The sequence below is a fragment of the Hyla sarda genome, chromosome 6 (genome assembly GCF_029499605.1).
Source record: "Hyla sarda isolate aHylSar1 chromosome 6, aHylSar1.hap1, whole genome shotgun sequence".
Taxonomy (NCBI): Eukaryota; Metazoa; Chordata; class Amphibia; order Anura; family Hylidae; genus Hyla; species Hyla sarda.
Window position 1 is genome coordinate 83321654 of NC_079194.1, and position 11413 is coordinate 83333066.

An 11413-nucleotide genomic window follows, 5' to 3' on the forward strand; every position below is an offset into this window, starting at 1 on the left:
ACATTACACACTATATATAACACTGTGTACTACACACTGGCCTCTACAACATTACAGTACACACTATATATAACACTGTGTACTACACACTGGCCTCTACAACATTACACACTATATATAACACTGTATACTACACACTGGCCTCTACAACATTACACACTATATATAACACTGTGTGCTACACACTGGCCTCTACAACCTTACACACTATATATAACACTGTATACTACACACTGGTCTCTACAAAATTACACACTATATATAACGCTGTGTACTACACACTGGCCTCTACAACATTACACACTATATATAACACTGTATACTACACACTGGGCTCTACAACATTACACACTATATATAACACTGTATACTACACACTGGACTCTACAACATTACACACTATATATAACACTGTATACTACACACTGGCCTCTACAACATTACACACTATATAAAACACTGTGTACTACACACTGGGCTCTACAACATTACACACTATATATAACACTGTATACTACACACTGGGCTCTACAATATTACAGTACACACTATATATAACACTGTGTACTACACACTGGCCTCTACAACATTACACACTATATATAACTGTATACTACACACTGGCCTCTACAACATTACACACTATATATAACACTGTGTACTACTCACTGGTCTATACAACATTACAGTACACACTATATATAACACTGTGTACTACACACTGGTCTATACAACATTACAGTACACACTATATATAATACTGTGTACTACACACTGGCCTCTACAACATTACACACTATATATAACACTGTGTACTACACACTGGCCTCTACAACATTACAGTACACACTATATATAACTGTATAGTACACACTGGCCTCTACAACATTACACACTATATATAACACTGTGTTCTACACACTGGCCTCTACAACATTACAGTACACACTATATATAACACTGTGTACTACACACTGGCCTCTACAACATTACACACTATATATAACTGTATACTACACACTGGCCTCTACAACATTACACACTATATATAACACTGTGTACTACACACTGGCCTCTACAACATTACAGTACACACTATATATAACACTGTGTACTACTCACTGGCCTCTACAACATTACAGTACACACTATATATAACACTGTGTACTACACACTGGTCTATACAACATTACAGTACACACTATATATAATACTGTGTACTACACACTGGTCTCTACAACATTACACACTATATATAACACTGTGTACTACACACTGGGCTCTACAACATTACACACTATATATAACACTGTCTACTACACACTGGGCTCTACAACATTACACACTATATATAACACTGTGTACTACACACTGGCCTCTACAACATTACACACTATATATATATAACACTGTGTACTACACACTGGACTCTACAACATTACAGTACACACTATATATAACGCTGTGTACTACACACTGGCCTCTACAACATTACAGTACACACTATATATAAAACTGTGTACTACACACTGGCCTCTACAACATTACACACTATATATAACACTGTATACTACACACTGGCCTCTACAACATTACACACTATATATAACACTGTATACTACACACTGGGCTCTATAACATTACACACTATATATAACACTGTGTACTACACACTGGTCTCTACAACATTACAGTACACACTATATATAACACTGTGTACTACACACTGGGCTCTACAACATTACACTCTATATATAACACTGTGTACTACACACTGGCCTCTACAACATTACACACTATATATAACACTGTATACTACACACTGGGCTCTACAACATTACACACTATATATAACACTGTATACTACACACTGGGCTCTACAACATTACACACTGACCTCTACAACATTACACACTATATATAACACACTGGCCTCTACAACATTACACACTATATATAACACACTGGCCTCTACAACATTACACACTATATATTACACACTGGCCTCTACAACATTACACACTATAACACTGTGTACTACAGACTGGTCTCTACAACATTACACACGATATATAAAGCTGTGTACTACACACTGGTCTCTACAACATTACAGTACACACTATATATAACACTGTGTACTACACACTGGTCTCTACAACATTACACACTATATATAACACTGTATACTACACACTGGCCTCTACAACATTACACACTATATATAACACTGTATACTACACACTGGGCTCTACAACATTACACACACTATATATAACGCTGTGTACTACACACTGGCCTCTACAACATTACACACTATATATAACACACTGGCCTCTACAACATTACACACTATATATAACACTGTGTACTACACACTGGCCTCTACAACATTACAGTACACACTATATATAACACTGTGTACTACTCACTGGCCTCTACAACATTACAGTACACACTATATATAACACTGTGTACTACACACTGGTCTATACAACATTACAGTACACACTATATATAATACTGTGTACTACACACTGGCCTCTACAACATTACACACTATATATAACACTGTGTACTACACACTGGGCTCTACAACATTACACACTATATATAACACTGTATACTACACACTGGCCTCTACAACATTACACACTATATATAACACTGTCTACTACACACTGGGCTCTACAACATTACACACTATATATAACACTGTATACTACACACTGGCCTCTACAACATTACACACTATATATAACACTGTATACTACACACTGGCCTCTACAACATTACACACTATATATAACACTGTGTACTACACACTGGCCTCTACAACATTACAGTACACACTATATATAACACTGTGTACTACACACTGGCCTCTACAACATTACACACTATATATAACACTGTATACTACACACTGGCCTCTACAACATTACACACTATATATATATATATAACACTGTGTACTACACACTGGACTCTACAACATTACAGTACACACTATATATAACACTGTGTACTACACACTGGCCTCTACAACATTACACACTATATATAACACTGTGTACTACACACTGGCCTCTACAACATTACAGTACACACTATATATAATACTGTGTACTACACACTGGCCTCTACAACATTACACACTATATATAACACTGTGTACTACACACTGGCCTCTACAACATTACACACTATATATAACACTGTGTACTACACACTGGCCTCTACAACATTACAGTACACACTATATATAATACTGTGTACTACACACTGGCCTCTACAACATTACACACTATATATAACACTGTGTGCTACACACTGGCCTCTACAACCTTACACACTATATATAACACTGTATACTACACACTGGTCTCTACAAAATTACACACTATATATAACGCTGTGTACTACACACTGGCCTCTACAACATTACACACTATATATAACACTGTATACTACACACTGGGCTCTACAACATTACACACTATATATAACACTGTATACTACACACTGGACTCTACAACATTACACACTATATATAACACTGTATACTACACACTGGCCTCTACAACATTACACACTATATAAAACACTGTGTACTACACACTGGGCTCTACAACATTACACACTATATATAACACTGTATACTACACACTGGGCTCTACAATATTACAGTACACACTATATATAACACTGTGTACTACACACTGGCCTCTACAACATTACACACTATATATAACTGTATACTACACACTGGCCTCTACAACATTACACACTATGTATAACACTGTGTACTACTCACTGGCCTCTACAACATTACAGCACACACTATATATAACACTGTGTACTACACACTGGTCTATACAACATTACAGTACACACTATATATAATACTGTGTACTACACACTGGCCTCTACAACATTACACACTATATATAACACTGTGTACTACACACTGGCCTCTACAACATTACAGTACACACTATATATAACTGTATAGTACACACTGGCCTCTACAACATTACACACTATATATAACACTGTGTTCTACACACTGGCCTCTACAACATTACAGTACACACTATATATAACACTGTGTACTACACACTGGCCTCTACAACATTACACACTATATATAACTGTATACTACACACTGGCCTCTACAACATTACACACTATATATAACACTGTGTACTACACACTGGCCTCTACAACATTACAGTACACACTATATATAACACTGTGTACTACTCACTGGCCTCTACAACATTACAGTACACACTATATATAACACTGTGTACTACACACTGGTCTATACAACATTACAGTACACACTATATATAATACTGTGTACTACACACTGGCCTCTACAACATTACACACTATATATAACACTGTGTACTACACACTGGGCTCTACAACATTACACACTATATATAACACTGTCTACTACACACTGGGCTCTACAACATTACACACTATATATAACACTGTGTACTACACACTGGCCTCTACAACATTACACACTATATATATATAACACTGTGTACTACACACTGGACTCTACAACATTACAGTACACACTATATATAACGCTGTGTACTACACACTGGCCTCTACAACATTACAGTACACACTATATATAAAACTGTGTACTACACACTGGCCTCTACAACATTACACACTATATATAACACTGTATACTACACACTGGCCTCTACAACATTACACACTATATATAACACTGTATACTACACACTGGGCTCTATAACATTACACACTATATATAACACTGTGTACTACACACTGGTCTCTACAACATTACAGTACACACTATATATAACACTGTACTACACACTGGGCTCTACAACATTACACTCTATATATAACACTGTGTACTACACACTGGCCTCTACAACATTACACACTATATATAACACTGTATACTACACACTGGGCTCTACAACATTACACACTGACCTCTACAACATTACACACTATATATAACACACTGGCCTCTACAACATTACACACTATATATAACACACTGGCCTCTACAACATTACACACTATATATTACACACTGGCCTCTACAACATTACACACTATAACACTGTGTACTACAGACTGGTCTCTACAACATTACACACGATATATAATGCTGTGTACTACACACTGGTCTCTACAACATTACAGTACACACTATATATAACACTGTGTACTACACACTGGTCTCTACAACATTACACACTATATATAACACTGTATACTACACACTGGCCTCTACAACATTACACACTATATATAACACTGTATACTACACACTGGGCTCTACAACATTACACACACTATATATAACGCTGTGTACTACACACTGGCCTCTACAACATTACACACTATATATAACACACTGGCCTCTACAACATTACACACTATGTATAACACACTGGCCTCTACAACATTACACACTATAACACTGTACTACACACTGGGCTCTACAACATTACAGTACATACTATATATAACGCTGTGTACTACACACTGGCCTCTACAACATTACACACTATATATAACACTGTGTACTACACACTGGCCTCTACAACATTACACTACACACTATATATAACGCTGTGTACTACACACTGCCCTCTACAACATTACACACTATATATAACACACTGGGCTCTACAAAATTACAGTACACACTATATATATAACACTGTGTACTACACACTGGTCTCTACAACATTACACACTATATATAACACTGTGTACTACACACTGGCCTCTACAACATTACAGTACACACTATATATAACACTGTGTACTACACACTGGCCTCTACAACATTACACACTATATATAACACTGTATACTACACACTGGCCTCTACAACATTACACACTATATATAACACTGTGTACTACACACTGGCATCTACAACCTTACACACTATATATAACACTGTATACTACACACTGGTCTCTACAACATTACACACTATATATAACGCTGTGTACTACACACTGGGCTCTACAACATTACACACTATATATAACACTGTATACTACACACTGGACTCTACAACATTACACACTATATATAACACTGTATACTACACACTGGCCTCTACAACATTACACACTATATAAAACACTGTGTACTACACACTGGGCTCTACAACATTACACACTATATATAACACTGTATACTACACACTGGGCTCTACAACATTACAGTACACACTATATATAACACTGTGTCCTACACACTGGCCTCTACAACATTACACACTATATATAACTGTATACTACACACTGGCCTCTACAACATTACACACTATATATAACACTGTGTACTACTCACTGGCCTCTACAACATTACAGCACACACTATATATAAAACTGTGTACTACACACTGGTCTATACAACATTACAGTACACACTATATATAATACTGTGTACTACACACTGGCCTCTACAACATTACACACTATATATAACACTGTGTACTACACACTGGCCTCTACAACATTACAGTACACACTATATATAACTGTATAGTACACACTGGCCTCTACAACATTACACACTATATATAACACTGTGTACTACACACTGGCCTCTACAACATTACAGTACACACTATATATAACACTGTGTACTACACACTGGCCTCTACAACATTACACACTATATATAACTGTATACTACACACTGGCCTCTACAACATTACACACTATATATAACACTGTGTACTACACACTGGCCTCTACAACATTACAGTACACACTATATATAACACTGTGTACTACTCACTGGCCTCTACAACATTACAGTACACACTATATATAACACTGCGTACTACACACTGGTCTATACAACATTACAGTACACACTATATATAATACTGTGTACTACACACTGGCCTCTACAACATTACACACTATATATAACACTGTGTACTACACACTGGGCTCTACAACATTACACACTATATATAACACTGTATACTACACACTGGCCTCTACAACATTACACACTATATATAACACTGTCTACTACACACTGGGCTCTACAACATTACACACTATATATAACACTGTGTACTACACACTGGCCTCTACAACATTACACACTGTATATATATAACACTGTGTACTACACACTGGACTCTACAACATTACAGTACACACTATATATAACGCTGTGTACTACACACTGGCCTCTACAACATTACAGTACACACTATATATAACACTGTGTACTACACACTGGCCTCTACAACATTACACACTATATATAACACTGTATACTACACACTGGCCTCTACAACATTACACACTATATATAACACTGTGTACTACACACTGGCCTCTACAACATTACAGTACACACTATATATAACACTGTGTACTACACACTGGCCTCTACAACATTACACACTATATATAACACTGTATACTACACACTGGCCTCTACAACATTACACACTATATATAACACTGTGTACTACACACTGGCCTCTACAACCTTACACACTATATATAACACTGTATACTACACACTGGTCTCTACAACATTACACACTATATATAACACTGTATACTACACACTGGGCTCTACAACATTACACACTATATATAACACTGTATACTACACACTGGACTCTACAACATTACACACTATATATAACACTGTATACTACACACTGGCCTCTACAACATTACACACTATATAAAACACTGTGTACTACACACTGGGCTCTACAACATTACACACTATATATAACACTGTATACTACACACTGGGCTCTACAACATTACAGTACACACTATATATAATACTGTGTACTACACACTGGCCTCTACAACATTACACACTATATATAACTGTATACTACACACTGGCCTCTACAACATTACACACTATATATAACACTGTGTACTACTCACTGGCCTCTACAACATTACAGCACACACTATATATAACACTGTGTACTACACACTGGTCTATACAACATTACAGTACACACTATATATAATACTGTGTACTACACACTTGCCTCTACAACATTACACACTATATATAACACTGTGTACTACACACTGGCCTCTACAACATTACAGTACACACTATATATAACTGTATAGTACACACTGGCCTCTACAACATTACACACTATATATAACACTGTGTTCTACACACTGGCCTCTACAACATTACAGTACACACTATATATAACACTGTGTACTACACACTGGCCTCTACAACATTACACACTATATATAACTGTATACTACACACTGGCCTCTACAACATTACACACTATATATAACACTGTGTACTACACACTGGCCTCTACAACATTACAGTACACACTATATATAACACTGTGTACTACTCACTGGTCTATACAACATTACAGTACACACTATATATAATACTGTGTACTACACACTGGCCTCTACAACATTACACACTATATATAACACTGTGTACTACACACTGGGCTCTACAACATTACACACTATATATAACGCTGTATACTACACACTGGCCTCTACAACATTACACACTATATATAACACTGTCTACTACACACTGGGCTCTACAACATTACACACTATATATAACACTGTGTACTACACACTGGCCTCTACAACATTACACACTATATATATATAACACTGTGTACTACACACTGGACTCTACAACATTACAGTACACACTATATATAACGCTGTGTACTACACACTGGCCTCTACAACATTACAGTACACACTATATATAACACTGTGTACTACACACTGGCCTCTACAACATTACACACTATATATAACACTGTATACTACACACTGGCCTCTACAACATTACACACTATATATAACACTGTATACTACACACTGGGCTCTATAACATTACACACTATATATAACACTGTGTACTACACACTGGTCTCTACAACATTACAGTACACACTATATATAACACTGTGTACTACACACTGGGCTCTACAACATTACACTCTATATATAACACTGTGTACTACACACTGGCCTCTACAACATTACACACTATATATAACACTGTATACTACACACTGGGCTCTACAACATTACACACTGACCTCTACAACATTACACACTATATATAACACACTGGCCTCTACAACATTACACACTATATATAACACAATGGCCTCTACAACATTACACACTATAACACTGTGTACTACAGACTGGTCTCTACAACATTACACACGATATATAATGCTGTGTACTACACACTGGTCTCTACAACATTACAGTACACACTATATATAACACTGTGTACTACACACTGGTCTCTACAACATTACACACTATATATAACACTGTATACTACACACTGGCCTCTACAACATTACACACACTATATATAACGCTGTGTACTACACACTGGCCTCTACAACATTACACACTATATATAACACACTGGCCTCTACAACATTACACACTATGTATAACACACTGGCCTCTACAACATTACACACTATAACACTGTACTACACACTGGCCTCTACAACATTACACACTATATATAACACACTGGGCTCTACAACATTACAGTACACACTATATATATAACACTGTGTACTACACACTGGTCTCTACAACATTACACACTATATATAACACTGTGTACTACACACTGGCCTCTACAACATTACAGTACACACTATATATAACACTGTGTACTACACACTGGCCTCTACAACATTACACACTATATATAACACTGTATACTACACACTGGGCTCTACAACATTACACACTATATATAACACTGTGGACTACACACTGGCCTCTACAACATTACAGTACACACTATATATAACACTGTGTACTACACACTGGCCTCTACAACATTACAGTTCACACTATATATAACACTGTGTACTACACACTGGCCTCTACAGCATTACAGTACACACTATATATATAATGTTGTATACTACACACTGGCCTCTACAACATTACACACTATATATAATTCTGTGTACTACACACTGGGCTCTACAACATTACAGTACACACTATATATAATGCTTTGTACTACACACTGGCCTCTACAACATTACAGTACACACTATATATAACGCTGTGTACTACACACTGGCCTCTACAACATTACAGTACACACTATATATAACACTGTGTACTACACTCTGGCCTCTACAACATTACACACTATATATAACACTGTATACTACACACTGGCCTCTACAACATTACACACTATATATAACACTGTATACTACACACTGGCCTCTACAGCATTACAGTACACACTATATATAACGCTGTGTACTACACACTGGCCTCTCTACAACATTACAGTACACACTATATATAATGCTGTGTACTACACACTGGCCTCTCTACAACATTACAGTACACACTATATATAACGCTGTGTACTAAACACTTGCCTCTCTACAACATTACAGTATACACTATATAACACGCTGTGTACTACACACTGGCCTCTCTACAACATTACAGTACACACTATATATAACACTTTGTACTACACACTGGTCTCTACAGCATTACAGTACACACTATATATAACGCTGTGTACTACATACTGACCTCTACAACATTACAGTACACACTATATATAACGCTGTGTACTACACACTGGCCTCTCTACAACATTACAGTACACACTATATATAACGCTGTAGTACACACTATATATAACATTGTGTACTACACACTGGCCTATCTACAACTTTACAGTACACACTATATATAACGCTGTGTACTACACACTGGCCTCTCTACAACATTACAGTACACACTATTTATAACCCTGTGTACTACACACTGGCCTCTCTACAACACTACACATTATATATAACACTATACTATACACTGGCCTCTCTACAACACTACACACTGGTCTCTGTATACCACCGTATTCTACTCACTGGCCTCTCTACAACACTATACTACACAGCACACACTATATATATAACACTATACTACACACTGGCCTCTCTACAACATTACATTACACACTATATATAACGCTGTGTACTACACACTGGCCTCTCTACAACATTACAGTACACACTATTTATAACGCTGTGTACTACACACTGGCCTCTCTACAACACTACACATTATGTATAACACTATACTATACACTGGCCTCTCTACAACACTACACTACACACTGGTCTCTGTATACCACCGTATTCTACACACTGGCCTCTCTACAACACTATACTACACAGTACACACTATATATATAACACTATACTACACACTGGCCTCTCTACAACATTACATTACACACTATATATAACGCTGTGTACTACACACTGGCCTCTCTACTACACTACATGTTA